Genomic DNA, 14,136 nt, shown 5'->3' with positions numbered 1-14,136 from the left:
CATGGCTAATTTGTCACACAGTTGTGGGTAAATAAAACAGCCACTTGATAGTTAATAAATTATTTAGGATTTTCTTGTGCAAGCAGGGGCCATTCTCTAACCTTTCTATAGCTGTAAGTTGTCATGTGGTGCAAGGATGGGTATTATACTCTTCTACTTGACTCTGATCTCGTGAAGGGTGTGTGTGTGTGTGTATTAATTTATAGCAATGCCTAAAGAACACTGAGTAATCAACAAATGTTTATTCACTGGACCAAAAAATTAATTCAAATGGAGATAAAAATCAATCAGACTTTGGAGCAGGATTTCTCTACTCTCAATCTTCTGGCCTTCCTGGTGCTGTTGGTCACCCATCAGTCTCTGCTGATCTTTACTCTTCTAAAAATTCATTCAGGAAGATTCTCATCATTACTTTTCATTTTTTTCAAAGAGATGTAGCATGCTCTAAAATGATACTTTTTGAGATGCAGTAAATAAAAGAGAAATCTATTGTATGATGTACAAGACAAACAAGATGTGTCTTGTTCTAAAATGAGCCATAGAATTCTGGTTCAACATGGGTGGCTGACCAAATTTATGTTTTCTCCTTTTAAAAACCCTATTAAAATGATCATAAAAGTCTTAAAGATATTAATCACAAAATCAAAAAGGGCAGGAGTTGATCGGTAGCAAAGGAAGGAGAGATTTTAGCAAATTTTGGGATGGCAGCAAGTGGGTGAAAGATTGCAGGGAAGAGTAAACTGCATTCTAGCATATGTAGGACTCTGTGGGAGTTTGGGATTCAGTTATGGCAATTTTGACGGACAGCAAGAATGATTCACTGGGCTGACACCAAGAGGGTTCCTTGAAAATCTGTCTAGAAAGATTCCATCTCCTCTCAAATGTGCATTCAAAACATGTGGTGGTCAGTAATTTACCTCCAAACAACCCTAAACATGTTACGATAAAAAAAAATGAACAAATTGAGAGCCAGAGCAGCAAGAATGAGCATTTCTTCCCCAAAGCAGTTCTGGCATTGGAGGCCCTTTACACTAAGCCAGCTCTGTATCCACTCCCCCTTTCTCTTAAGAAGTAAAACATAAAGACTAAGAGATGAAAGATATGAATGAAAAGGAGAGACCTAGAAGATCAACCCAAAGTATCTGAGATTTTGACCAATAAGAATTTCAGAAGAGAGAACAGAAAAAATGGAAGACAGGAAATAATTCAAGAAATAAAAAAGGAATTCTCAGAGCTGAATAATACTAGTTGCCCAGAACACTGAATAGGAAAAAGACTCATCTCAACTTAGTCCTATAGAGTTTCAGAAAATCTATAAAAGAAAACATCAAAAAATTTACAGAGAGGGATAGAGAAAAACAAATCAGAGGAGTTACCAAAGAACAGAAATCAGGCGACCATTTGACCCTCCCCTCAGCAGCTCAGGATGGCCAGCAAATAATGGTATACGCTTTCAAAATTATGAGGCAAATTATTTCAATCTCACGTTTTATACTCAGCAAGGCTATCAATCAAGAAGGAGGATAGAATGCATTTTCATACATCTAAGGACTTAGAAAGTCTGTCTGTTACATACAGTTTTTTAGGAAGTTGCTTAGAGGGTATGGTCTAGCCAAACTGGGATAAAACGGGAAGAAGAAAAGGACAGGAAGGAATAACAAAGTGAAGTTCTGGTGTTACAGTGAGGAGCAGATCTGGAGGGCATTAAGTTTAGACCGAGGGGCAAAAGTTCCATCTGGAATGATGGAATTCTTCCAAAAATTTGCGAAATCCTTGAGCTATTGGAAAAGTAAGGATTTGATAAAGGCAAGTAATGCAAAGAAGAAACAGAAGCAGAAGAGCACGGAGAAGCAGGAGGAGGAGGAGGAGGAAGGAGAGGAGGGGGAGGAGGAGGAGGAAGAGGAGGGGGAGGAGGAGGAGGAAGAGGAGGGGGAGGAGGAGGAGGAAGAGGAGGGGGAGGAGGAGGAGGAAGAGGAGGGGGAGGAGGAGGAGGAAGAGGAGGGGGAGGAGGAGGAAGAGGAGGGGGAGGAGGAGGAAGAGGAGGGGAAGGAGGAGGGGGAGGAGGAGGGGGAGGAGGAGGGGGAGGAGGAGGGGGAGGAGGAGGGGGAGGAGGAGGGGGAGGAGGAGGAGGAGATAGCCAAAAACTCAAGGAAAACAGAAAATTTAAATGCACTAATAATATACTACTTGGCTGCACAGTCAATGACACTACAAAGTCATAGTACCACACATACTGTCTACTGATTTTCAGCTTTTAGAATCAACCAATATGTAAGGAAGACTTAATTACGTTATTTTTAAAAAGTAAGCACTATCAAAATCAACAAGGAAAAGTTAAGGTCCTGAGCAGCTGAAGTTGCAAGGTAGGGTGGGGAGAAAAGGAGAAAGAATAGGGCCATTAAGAATCCATTTTTACCAAGTGAGAACTCAAGAAATGCTTGTATATTCATATATTTAAGTTAAAAAGACAACCAACAGAAGGACTTACGATCATAATTTTACCTGACAGGATGGGAGAAGAAAGGTGGGAAGGAGATCAGGCAGCTATCTTGGTAGGAGGTCCACAGATGTCTACACTTGATGGATCAAACAATTGTGATCTACGCACGCGCCTGTTTAGAGAACCACGTAACAGCTAGAAAAAGTAAACACAGAAAAGTTGACAGAGTTGATATAGCACACTGGTAAATGGAACTGAGACCATTAAGACTTAGGAAAGAGACTGGTGCTTTTTGTTAAAAATGTTCCTATCTTGGGGTGCCTGGGTTAAGTGTCCGACTTCAGCTCAGGTCACGATCTTACTGTCCGTGAGTTCAAGCCCCACGTCGGGCTCTGTGTTGACTGCTCAGAGCCTGGAGCCTGTTTCAGATTCTGTGTCTCCCTCTCTCTCTGACCCTCCCCCGTTCATGCTCTGTCTCTCTCTGTCTCAAAAATAAATAAACGTTAAAAAAATAAAAAAAAATGTTCCTATCTTATTTAAATTTAAACGCTTGTTACCTTAAGAAAAATTAAAAAATATATTTCTGTTAAAAAAAGAATGCTGTAGACCACATTAAACATAGCCTGATGAAATGGGAGTTTGCTAATTCTTTCATTTTTTTCAGGCAAGAATGTAACTAGTTAAGTTATAAAAATCATTTATCATTTCTAACACGAAGAAAAACATTAACGGGATGTGGCCAAGACAAGAGCCTCCAAAGGCTTTAGTCAGTCCCTTACTTTTGACAAGCCAGGAGAATGGCCTCACGACCAGCCACGGGGCAGTTTTTTTGACGGCAAGATGTTTTCACAGGCTTCTCTGTTATTTCTTCTAGGAGACTGCAGAGTAGGAAGACTATAGACAATTGCTCAGTTGCTTTCTAGGGGCATTTCCAGTCAGCGTCCAAGGACACTGCTGTATGCATACCTTTCCGGATGAGAGAATCGTGGCATAAGAATCTCTCCTTCCTTGGTATATTTGTCCACACGCTGAGTATGTTAGGTAGGGCATCCTATGCTTTCGCTCAAGTGTCAATGCTCCAGAAGGGCTCTCATGGGCCACACTATGTAAAACAGTGTTCCCTGACTCTGTCATTTTCTGTTCCCTTCCTGACTTTATTTTTCCCTAGCCTTCTCCTTAGCTGGCATTATGCTATGTATGTTTTTGTTTATTATCTATCTTTTTCATAGGAAGGTATGCACCGCTGGGGCGAAAACATTATTTTGCTCACTTTTTTATATTTTGACCCCAAAGCAGGGCTGGCACATAGTAGGTGCTCAGTAAAAAATTGTTAAATAAAGAATAGATTTGAGAACACTTACTTGGACAGGAAAGCCAGGGAAGTTTTTACAGGAGAAGTATCCGAGCTAGGTCTTGAAGGCTGAGTAGAAGTTTATCAAATAGTGAAGGCTGGAAACAAGAATCCAGAGGACAGTGGAAAATGCCACTTCCTTTGTGAAGATCCCGGGTCAATTTAGGTCATGGGATTTTTTTCTTTTTAAGTTTATTTATTTTGAGAGAGACACAGAGAGAGCACGAGTGGAGGCGGGGCAGAGAAAGAGAGAGAGAGAGAGAGAGAGAGAGAGAGAGAGAGAGAGAATCCCCAGCGGGCTCCACACTGTCAGCACAGAGCCCAGCACGAGGCTCAAACTCACGAATGGTGAGATCATTACCTGAGATGAAACCCAGAGTTGGACACTTAACCGACTCAACTACCCAGGCGCCCCTAGATTGTGGGATTCTTTTAAGTGATGACTATCAGTAAAGTGAAGAAAATGGTCACTGCAAAGTTGAGATATTTTGAAAATATTTGCTAAAAGTAATTACAGACTTACGTTGAACAAGTCACTTGGTAGGCTTCATCCTAAAAAAACAATTCTTCCAGGTATCCCTACTAATTCAAACAGAACCTTCTACGTGGCAAGTGGTCAGAAGTTAAGTAACTAGCTCGAGGCCACCTGGCTAATATGTGGAATTGAACTCAGTTTTCTCTGGTTCAAGAGGCTAAGCCGTTGTTGTCCAATAAAAACACAACACGAACCACACATGAAATTAGTAAGTTTCTAGTGGCCATATTAAAAAACAAGAAGAAATAAGTGGAATTAATTTGAATGATATATTTTATTTAAGTTTTTTTTCAATTTTAATGTATTTATTTTTGAGAGAGAGAGATAGAGCATGGGCAGGGGGAGGGGCAGAGAGAGAGGGAGACACAGAATCCGAAGCAGGCTCCAGGCTCCAAGCTGTCAGCACTGAGCCCCATGTGGGGCTCGAACCCACAAGATCATGACCTGAGCTGAAGTCAGACCCTTAACTGACTGAGCCACCCAGGTGCCCCGACAGATCTATTTTATTTAGCCAATATATCCCAAACAGTATCATTTCAAAATGTCATCCACATAAAGCAGTTGCTGATGAGATGATCTACATTCTTTCTTTCATATTGTTTTTTAAGACCTGTTATATGTTTTACATTAAAATTACACCTTAATTTGCTCAGTAGCCACATTTCAAGCCTTAACATAATCTCTGGATCTGGGTGTGATACTGGTTGGTAACCGGGTTGTGCAGAAAGACTTTTGTGCAAAAGACAAATTTTCACCCTTTTTCTAGGAAACTCCAGATTCAGCATCTTGCTGTCAGTGTCCTCAGTTTTATTTACGGAAACCATGTTAAGTCTATTTCCGTGCAGCATTTCTAGGACATCCTTATTTAACTTCATTTGTTCTCTAGCTGTTGTTCACAAGAGACAGGATTGGGTTGATTACAAGAAGCATGCAACACTGTCTTATAATTGCCACTAAATATGTTGAGTGTCTGTCTCCAAACTAGCTCCTAAGGCATCTGAGGGCAGGGGCTCATCGCTGGACCTCAGGGCCTAACCCATAATAGCTGTGCAGTCAAGTCTGCTAGATGTTACATGTATATTTCCCAAAACAAACCTTGGCCAACTATTTATTTCTTTCGGCTAATGACTTAGGAATCATGCTAACTACGAGAGATCCCAAAAGATTTCACCTGTAAAATTATTTAGTCAACTCTAACATGGATTTCAGGACTCACTAGGACCACAAGAGCAATCTGTATAAAAGTGAATTTGCTATTTCTCTTGAGTTACCAGTATTGCAAAATGGAAAGTTTTTAGAACATTCTTGAAACGTTTTTTAAAGCCAGACCCAAGAGCCCATTAACAGGAATATAGTTTAGTTTACAAAATGATTCACAAAGTTCATGATCCCTTCTTACTTTCTGTTACCTCATTTGGAAGACTGTCTTTTGCACAATCACCAAGAGGAGGGGCTTCATGGAAACAATGGAACTTGGCTGTCAGGACCTTGCTTGCTATAGGTATTTTTTGTTGTATATTCCCACCAACAAATAACGATAGCTCAGGTTGAGATATGCTGCTGACAGGAACAAAAAAGATTTCCTAATAGTGAGCTCTTACTGTTTTGTTTTTTTTCCTTGTTGCTTAAATACCTGCTGGAAGGTAGAAATTTAATCTTGCCCACTTCTATTTGGTATTTTAACCACGTTCCCTATGCATTCCCATATGTCAGTCGTTCTCTCTGTAAAACCTGTAGTGGAGTTTTTACTGGCACGCAAGCGTAGATTCAACCTTTTTGTTTTTCCTTCTGGTATCTATCAGCAAAATGAGGTTTGGGGTTTGATGGGGTCATGTCAGAATCAAATTCCCTTAATTCTCATTCTAGCACAATGTTCTATCTAGCTGAAAGGCCTTCTACTTTCTCGACATTTATTTCTTCAACTTGGGGTGTATCAGAGAAGGACGGATTAGAGTCTTGGGTTTTAAACATCAATCTGAACTCTGGCAGTGGTAGCTGATGTTGGTTTCTCCCTCAGTCGTGGATTCTGAACTACAGTATATGAATGGAAGTTATAATTCTTGAAGGTCTTGATCTAAAATGACTGCAGAATCTCAGGTGTTGATTACATGCCCAGATCATCGCTTCATCTTGTAAAACACACATTTATAGCAACATTAAACTATTAGTTTGATGTCTACAGTTGTATGACTCACCCCTTCTAAGGAACCATTTTCTATTTCGTCACTGCGTTTCCAATATTTTTTGGATTATTTTGGTGGCTTTGGTCTTGATCTTTTGGGAAATATTTTCCCTCTCTGGGGGTCCGGTAAAGGGCCTGAATTTCTTCCCTTAATGCCACTACTGGCAAAGTAGGGTGATATCTACGATGCTTGGACATTCAGGGGCGGAACTAAATTATGTGATTTTTCTTCTTCTAAGCCATAAGCCATAAATGATTTTGAAATCACTTATGCTGGAAACACAGATTCATAATTTTAAGTATCTGGCTTTCATAGTCATATAATATATAATAATGAGGTAATGGTAGGGCTGTATAGGATGAATAGAAATCTGGCTCCAGAATTGATACCAGAGTGAAAGAGTTTGCAGATACGAAACAGTTACATGGTCAGTTCCTATCTTTTCTATATTACATCCTCCCAGGGCGTTGTACTTAAGACTTTTAAAATAAATAGGCTTTTCTCTTCCTCTGCACTGGTAAAGGTGAACAGATGGTGAAATGGGCCAAATAATGGAAAGTCGACATAATTTGTCCCCAGACAGTTTAGCAAGTTCATAGATGAAAGGTTAAACCCCACATAGGCCCTCATCACATCTCTGACTTTGGACCACTGATTAGATGAAATTGAGGAGAGAAAGGGTGTTTAATTATAGACTGTCATGGCCCTGAGCTCTTCACTATAAAAGGAACATTCCTGTCTGCTGAAGCTGTAGTAAATAAATAAACAGACCCTTGTGCGTGGAACCAGTCTGTTCTTTTGTTTTCTTAAACTCAGAGTCAAACCACAGTATCTGACTAGCACCTTCTAGTGAGATTTGCTATTATTTTTTTAATGCAAAAATTTTACACTTGAACTATTAATGTGCTCCTTTAAGAAAAATACAGACTTCTTTTTTATTGGGTTTGGAAGGGGCCTACATGTTTTTCAAAGTTTGGACAGAAGGAAATGTTTACTTTTCAGTTGAACATACCTAAATTGAAAAGGACTCAATAAAATTCCCATCCTGAGGCTACGGAAATAAATATTAGCATTTTATTATAAGCAGATCCCGTGTTTTAGTTCAATGAACAAAGAGTGACCTTACTTGGCAACTGGCTGTCCTTCGCAAGTATCTCCAGAAAGAAGGACTTCAGAAACAAACATCTCTTCATTTTTACTAGTCTCTATCAACCTACAACTGGCTGATGGTTAATAGCTCTAGAAAACTGGTAAATCCCGTCAATTATGTTAGGGTCAATTCAGTCAATTGTCTTGGAGGGTTCACTGGGCAGTCACCCTGCTTGAAGCTGGACGCTCAATAGATACTCCAATGAGGGTTATGTTTGTTTGTTTTTGCTGAGATTTTCATAAACGGTTTTCCATACAAAAATGATCGTTTTCACATTCTAGCTCTGAGACTTGACTGCTCATTTCTCTGCACATTGGAGAACGTCTTGCCTGTGTTGTCCCGTACTCTCTGCTTACTTCGTGCACTGGTGGAGACCTTCTATGCCACACACACCTTCTTTGGGGGTCTCAGCTTTTATAAAAACCTGTCAACCTTACCCTCCCTTCAGCTGAATGTAGAAGTCAATGTGTTGGCTTTCTGGGGCCTGTTTTCTCGATACTCTTTTATTTCTGCACCAAACCTAGACCACGTTGTTTTTGTTTTTGTTTTCCTACATTGAAATTACTTTTCTGAACTCAGTTTGTATAACATGCCCTAGTTACACCTTGAAGAAATGCTACAACTGATCTCATGCATATTATTGGGTTTACTATAAGAATATTGATGAAGGTAACAGGGTATTATTACATGAAAGAGAAACTTCTTTATAAAGATCTATCCATAGGAGACATTTGTCTCGGATTTCAGATACCGAGAATTAAAAAGATTTTGCTTATGGTTCCCTTTTTGTAGCGGCTGCTAAAAAGCTCAGAGTCAAATTTTCGGACCACCTCAAGCAAGCACACATGATCTTAGGGCATGTGTTTTATGAGTTAATTTCACTGATAGCTTTATTGTTATCTTTCTACCATTATTTTTCTACAAATTCAGTTTCTACTCATTATCTTATTTCATTGTACATATTTTTGGACTTTAAATCCTTTAGGACTAGATTTGGTAAAAATAAAGAAATAACTCAGAACTACATTTTTTTGGAGGGGGAGTTTAGAATTTTTTTAACATTTATTTATTTTTGAGAGAGAGAGAGAGAAAGAGAGAGAGAGAGAGACAGAGCACGTGCAGGGGAGGGGCAGAGAGAGAGGGAGACACAGAATCTGAAGCAGGCTCCAGGCTCTGAGCTGTCAGTACAGAGCCTCTGCAGGGCTCAAACCCACGGACTGGGAGATCAGGACGTGAGCTGAAGTCGGAGGCTTAAGCGATGAAGCCACCAGCTGTCTCTTTTTTAGGGGGTTAGAGCTAATGGAAATGTGCACAGGGTGCAATCTCAGTGGCAGGGGGTGACTCCGCCGTTCATGGCAGTGGTTGGGCCTTAAACAGCTTGGCAGGGAGCAGACTGTGGCCCTCACAAAAAGGGACAGGAGTAGAAGGACAATAAAATCGCAGGTGCTGGGTGATAGCAGATAACGTAAGAACCAGCCTCCCTCCTCAATAGAAAACTTTCTAGAAATAACTGGAGGTGGAGCTTTCCAGTGGGAGGTGCTGAAATTGTAGGTGGGAAAAGGAGTCAGGGGTTTACACATAATTGCTGTTTGCACAGATTTATTTTAAGCCCCAAATTGGAGTGGCCTAAAGAGACAAAAGCTAGGTTGCAAATGAAGTAATTCATGATGAATTTTGAGGGAAATCCTGTCTTCGCCAATCTGCTATGATTGATGACTGAAACGCCAGGATTTAAACTCATCCCTGAGAATGAAGGTTGTGTCTTTTCAGGAGTCTTTTGTTAACGATCGGGTGGGTCTGAGGTAACAGATTTGCTGTGGGAACCAGCCCATCAGATTGTTTCACGTCTGAGAGGGGCCATGAAAGAAAATGTGGTAGAGGACGGTGAGAATCTTCCCCCGTGGCGGACATGGGCCAAGGCAGGGGAGGTGGGAGGCGGTCCGGCACTGGAGGAGAGAAGACACGCCATGAGAACAGAACACAGAATTTTTAGTATCTGGCTTAAAAACCATTCTAGAACGGAGAAGGCGAGAGGATGGCAGTCCTCAATTTTGACTTATTTCTGCTAACAGTGCTCAACCTCGCTTTCACTGACGGTGATGCTCACTTAGCTCAACTCGCTACCGTCTTCCCCCGCTCCTTTATTTCCCCTACCTTTTTTTTTTTTTATAGGAGGTTCTGGGACCTCATGGCTATTTTTGCCCCTACTGACAACACTTTGGGATCCCACACCAACACTAACAGTAGCCAAGGCATAAAGATGTCTTTCCCGCCTCTGCACCAAGCACCACCTCTCCTTCCCGGTTGTGGTTCTTCTCAAGAGGAGTTGGACTCACATGCCTGAGAGTTTTCTTTACCTGCCCTGGTGGCGGGAACAGTTATTTCCTAGGTTTGTCCCTAAAACCGGCCACCCCTATGGGAATCTAAGACCCAGACCTCCCCACCTGAGAAGCTGAGGGAGGCATCCTTAGTCACGCTGCTATGGGCTTGGTTCCCTGGGTACTTCCTTGGAGTCACCCTGTGCCCCTGCCTGGATGCCCTGAGTCCCACCCCAGCTCACACACCTAGCTCTACACTTGTCGGGATGGGCCCACCAGAATGCCCCCAGGACCCCATGGAGACTTGGGGGTCACACTACCCTTGGTCTTTTCTGCTTTCAGCCCCTTGTCCCTGGGGCTGAGATACTAGTCCATGAAGTCTGACAGACTACCCATATCAGAACAGGCACAGATTTTTCTCCAAATAAGAGCTTGAGCTCCACAATCAGTTCTCCCTGATAGAAGACTTGCGTTTTCCTTTGAAGCTTTAACTACAGGATATAGGCCCAGCTCTGGGGATGTATCGGAACCATGAATCAAAGCCACAGGCAACTCCATTTTCCCAAGGGCTAAGAGGGATGTACTTCTGGCCCTGCGTTGCAGGACTGATGTTGGCCAAATGCACTGACCACAGCATTCCCCAATATGTGGCCAGTCCTACCTCAAGCTTTCATCTTTTGTAAATCAATTTGCCAACTTCTTATCCAGTGTGTTACGTAAGTGGTTAAGAGTCCTTAAAATCCTAGCAATCTGATGCGTGGGTCATACACATGTTCTATAAGAAGTGTCAGAAGTCCAGCTGTTCAGAAAGGAAATCTGTTTATTTGTAATTATTTGTAAATGAGTCCCCGAGGTCCTGGAAAGGCATATATTAACTTTAGAGGACAATGGGCAGAGGCTGGGCACATCCACGAGATACTCTTAGCATCGAACAGCATGAAAGTTCTTGCTGAATTATTATCTCACTTTCTGCTTTCCGATGGTCTCAAATGGTTCTGTTTCTCTGAGAAAGTAATTAAGTTGTCATTAGTATTTAACGATTATGGTTTCATTTTTGCTCCTTTGACTCCTAAGCCTCTGGTGATGTGGTCTTGCCCAGTTACTGCTGACACAGAGTCTAGAGTGTTCAAAGTCTGAGGAGTTTCTCTTATGAATTTGAACATGGGTTGTTCACATTGCTGGGAACTCAGGAAAGCCAGGCGTTCTCTATGAAGGGGCACCAGACTATTTCCTCGAATGACAACAGAGCTAAAGCAATGACTGTAGGAGTCTCACCTTTGGGATGTTCTGGAAAGCAACTGATACTAGTCCATCAAGTGACAAGCTGCCTGAAAAGTAAAGGAACGCGGTGGTCATTCAGTTATCCTTTCGGGCTTCCTGCAATCTTCTGACTCTAATAGTGGAAGAATTCTCATGAGTCATTATTATTTAAATGATGGAAACTGTTGCGTGTTATTTGAGGAAATAAAGCATATCAGCAGGGTATTAGTCAGTAATACATTGTCTCTAAAATTCCATCTGTTAAATGCGCAGTTAACATTTCTTTTATAGTTGGCATTTGTCAGGAATTCTCTGCAGGTACCTGTAGTAAGTATGCATTTGATGTAGTACAAACCTATTAACTGTAACTTATTGTTACCTGGGATTTAGATGCATCAGTATTCACACAATGTCCCTTGAAAATAATACTGGGATTCAATTCCAAATCCTATCCTAGAGGATTAAATTTAAAAATAACTAAATTAATAAATTATAAATAAAATTATTTTAATCAAATTACTAAATAATTTAAATAAAATTAATTAATTAAATAATAATAAATTAAAAGATAATTTATAATCCCACAGTTTATGGGGAACAGGGAGGGCTGATCCTGGGTTCCAGAAAGCCCTTTGTTTGCTCAACACTGTGAAGATTATGTTTGAAGGGAGAAGATGGAAATGGGGCAAGAATGATTTTCTCTACATAATAAAGTGGGGGTGGGGGGTGGCGGAGGTTGAGGAAGGAAGCCAGGAGTGGCCTGGTGGGGAGGACAGAACCTTGGAGATTCACCTGTTCAATGAAGAGTTTTAGAGTGGTTTCTTTTGCAGTGTGGGGTTGATCTTTCTTTTCCATTTCTCCTGTGAAACCTTCAGAAAAGTCTTGAGTGCTAAAAACTAATGTTTTTAGTCTGAGCACAATGTTTCTGGGACTTGTGAAGATTCCGAGTTGAGAAATGAGGTTGGCCCAAAGCGAAAGGGACGACGCACGGGTACCGCTGAGCCTTAGGCACGTCTCACAACAGGTGATGGCACCTTGTTCTGTGATCTGTTGCTGCTGCTGCTGCTGCTGCTGCTGCTGCTGCCATCTGTTGGGGGGGGGGGCTCCCAGGAGGGCAGGAGGCCAGAGGTGCCGCCCAGGCTGTCCCACCGTTGCCTAGGACCTGGCTGGTGGCTTTGGCCAGCCGAGCCTCAGACTTCTCCCCTTGCAATTTCAGCCGCTCCGCATCTCTCAGCCTTTCTGTGCATGAAGGTGCTTCTCCAGCAATCTTCCGAATTGCTTTTGCATATGGGCTAGTCAGACATTCAAGCTCTACTTCTAACTTCAAACAGGTCACACTGTGGATGCACATATGAATGTCCCGACGAAGCAACAGTCTAGGAAGTTTCATCACAGCTCTGATTTTGACTCCCTGATGATTGTACTTCGAACGGGAAGTGATTTCTGGCTCTGCCTTAGCTGCCTTGGAACGTCACTCACGAGCTGCCCTGAACACACCGCAAAGCTGAGAGTTGTTTTCTTGTTTGTTTCGGCAAAGCTGCACCTGTTTTCTGTACTGAAAATAGTGCCTCATGGATCTAAAGCCAAACCCAAGCCCGAGGCAGGAAACAAACAAACCAACAACGACAACCACAAAAGACACTGTTACTCTGGTATTCTGGTGGTGAGTTTGTGTTGTCAATTTTTTCCAGTTATCAGATCTTGCAAGTTGTATTTTCTTTTAAAGTTCAACATGTACGTTTCAGTTAATTATGGTGGGTAATTACCGTCTATTTTGCCTGTGGGCAAGTTCTTGAGAAGACATTGTGTCTTCACTTCTCTTGAGTATAAACCAGGAGTGGAATGGCCAGGTCACGTGACAACCCCATGTTTCACATTTCGAGGAGCTGATTGTCTTCCAGAGTGTCTGCATCTTTTACATTTTCACCAGCGACATAGGAGGGTTTCAGTTTCTCCACGTCCCTGCCAACATTTGTCATCCATCTTTTGTTATAGCTATTCCGGTAGGTGTGGACTGGGGTCTAATTTTGGTTTCGGTTTGCATTTCCCTGATGGCTAGTAATGTTGACCATCTTTTTATGTGCTTATTAACCACTTATGTATGTATCTTCTTTTAGGAATTTTTTTTTCAAAATTGTTTAAATTGGCTTGCCTCTTTATTATTAAGTTTTAAGAGTTTTTTATGTGTTCCGTAAACAAGTCTCTTATTCAATATATGATACGCAAAATGGGTCAGGCAGTGTTTCTTTGTTTCTTCTTCTATGTTTTTGGAAACGCTTGTACTTTGGAACACTTTGACTTTGGAATGCTTTGGAACTGGTACCAGTTCTTCAAATATGTGGTAGAATTCATCAGTGAAGCCATTTGGTCCCAGGCTTTTTATTGTGGGAAGTGTTTTTGACTACTAATTCAATCTCTTTACTGATTATGGGTCTATTAGATTTTCTATTTCTTTTGGGTCTTTTGGTAGTCTGTAGGTCTCCTACAATGTGTCCATTTCATGTATGTTGTCTGATTTGTTGGCAGGCAGTTGTCCATAGTATACCTTTTTTTTTTTTTTTTTTAAAGCTTATTTATTTATTTTGAGAAAGAGAGATTGTGTGAGTGTGAGTGGGGGAGGGGCAGAGAGAGAGATTATCCCTCTGAGGCTCCACACTGTTAGCTTGGGGTCTGATGTGGGGCTCAGACCCACCAACCATGAGATCGTGACCTGAGTGGAAATCAACAGACGGACACTTAACTGACTCAGCCACCCAGGCACCCCCATAGTATTCCTTTACAATTATTTTTATTTATGTATTGGTAGCAATATTTCCTCTTTTATGTTTAAAAAAAATTTTTTTTAAGTTTATTTATTTGTTTTGAGAGGGAGGAAGAGCACAAGTAGGGGAGGGGCAGA

The 14,136-nt window shown here is 41.4% G+C and overlaps 1 long non-coding RNA gene across 2 annotated transcripts in view; it reads right to left on the bottom strand.

The window, feature by feature from the left end:
- LOC122210654 overlaps positions 1-14,136 on the bottom strand; it is a 98,050-nt gene that overhangs the window by 11,378 nt on the left and 72,536 nt on the right. The window contains exon 5 of one of the 2 annotated variants that reach the window (XR_006198154.1): positions 2,503-2,635. This is a non-coding gene — a long non-coding RNA (uncharacterized LOC122210654). Of the gene's footprint in view, positions 1-2,502; positions 2,636-11,611; positions 11,691-14,136 lie in introns of those variants that run through there. The other variant, XR_006198155.1, reaches the window with a different exon arrangement.

This window comes from Panthera leo, chromosome F2, assembly GCF_018350215.1.
Source record: "Panthera leo isolate Ple1 chromosome F2, P.leo_Ple1_pat1.1, whole genome shotgun sequence".
NCBI classification, from domain to species: Eukaryota; Metazoa; Chordata; class Mammalia; order Carnivora; family Felidae; genus Panthera; species Panthera leo.
This window is presented reverse-complemented; position numbering and strand designations above follow the sequence as displayed.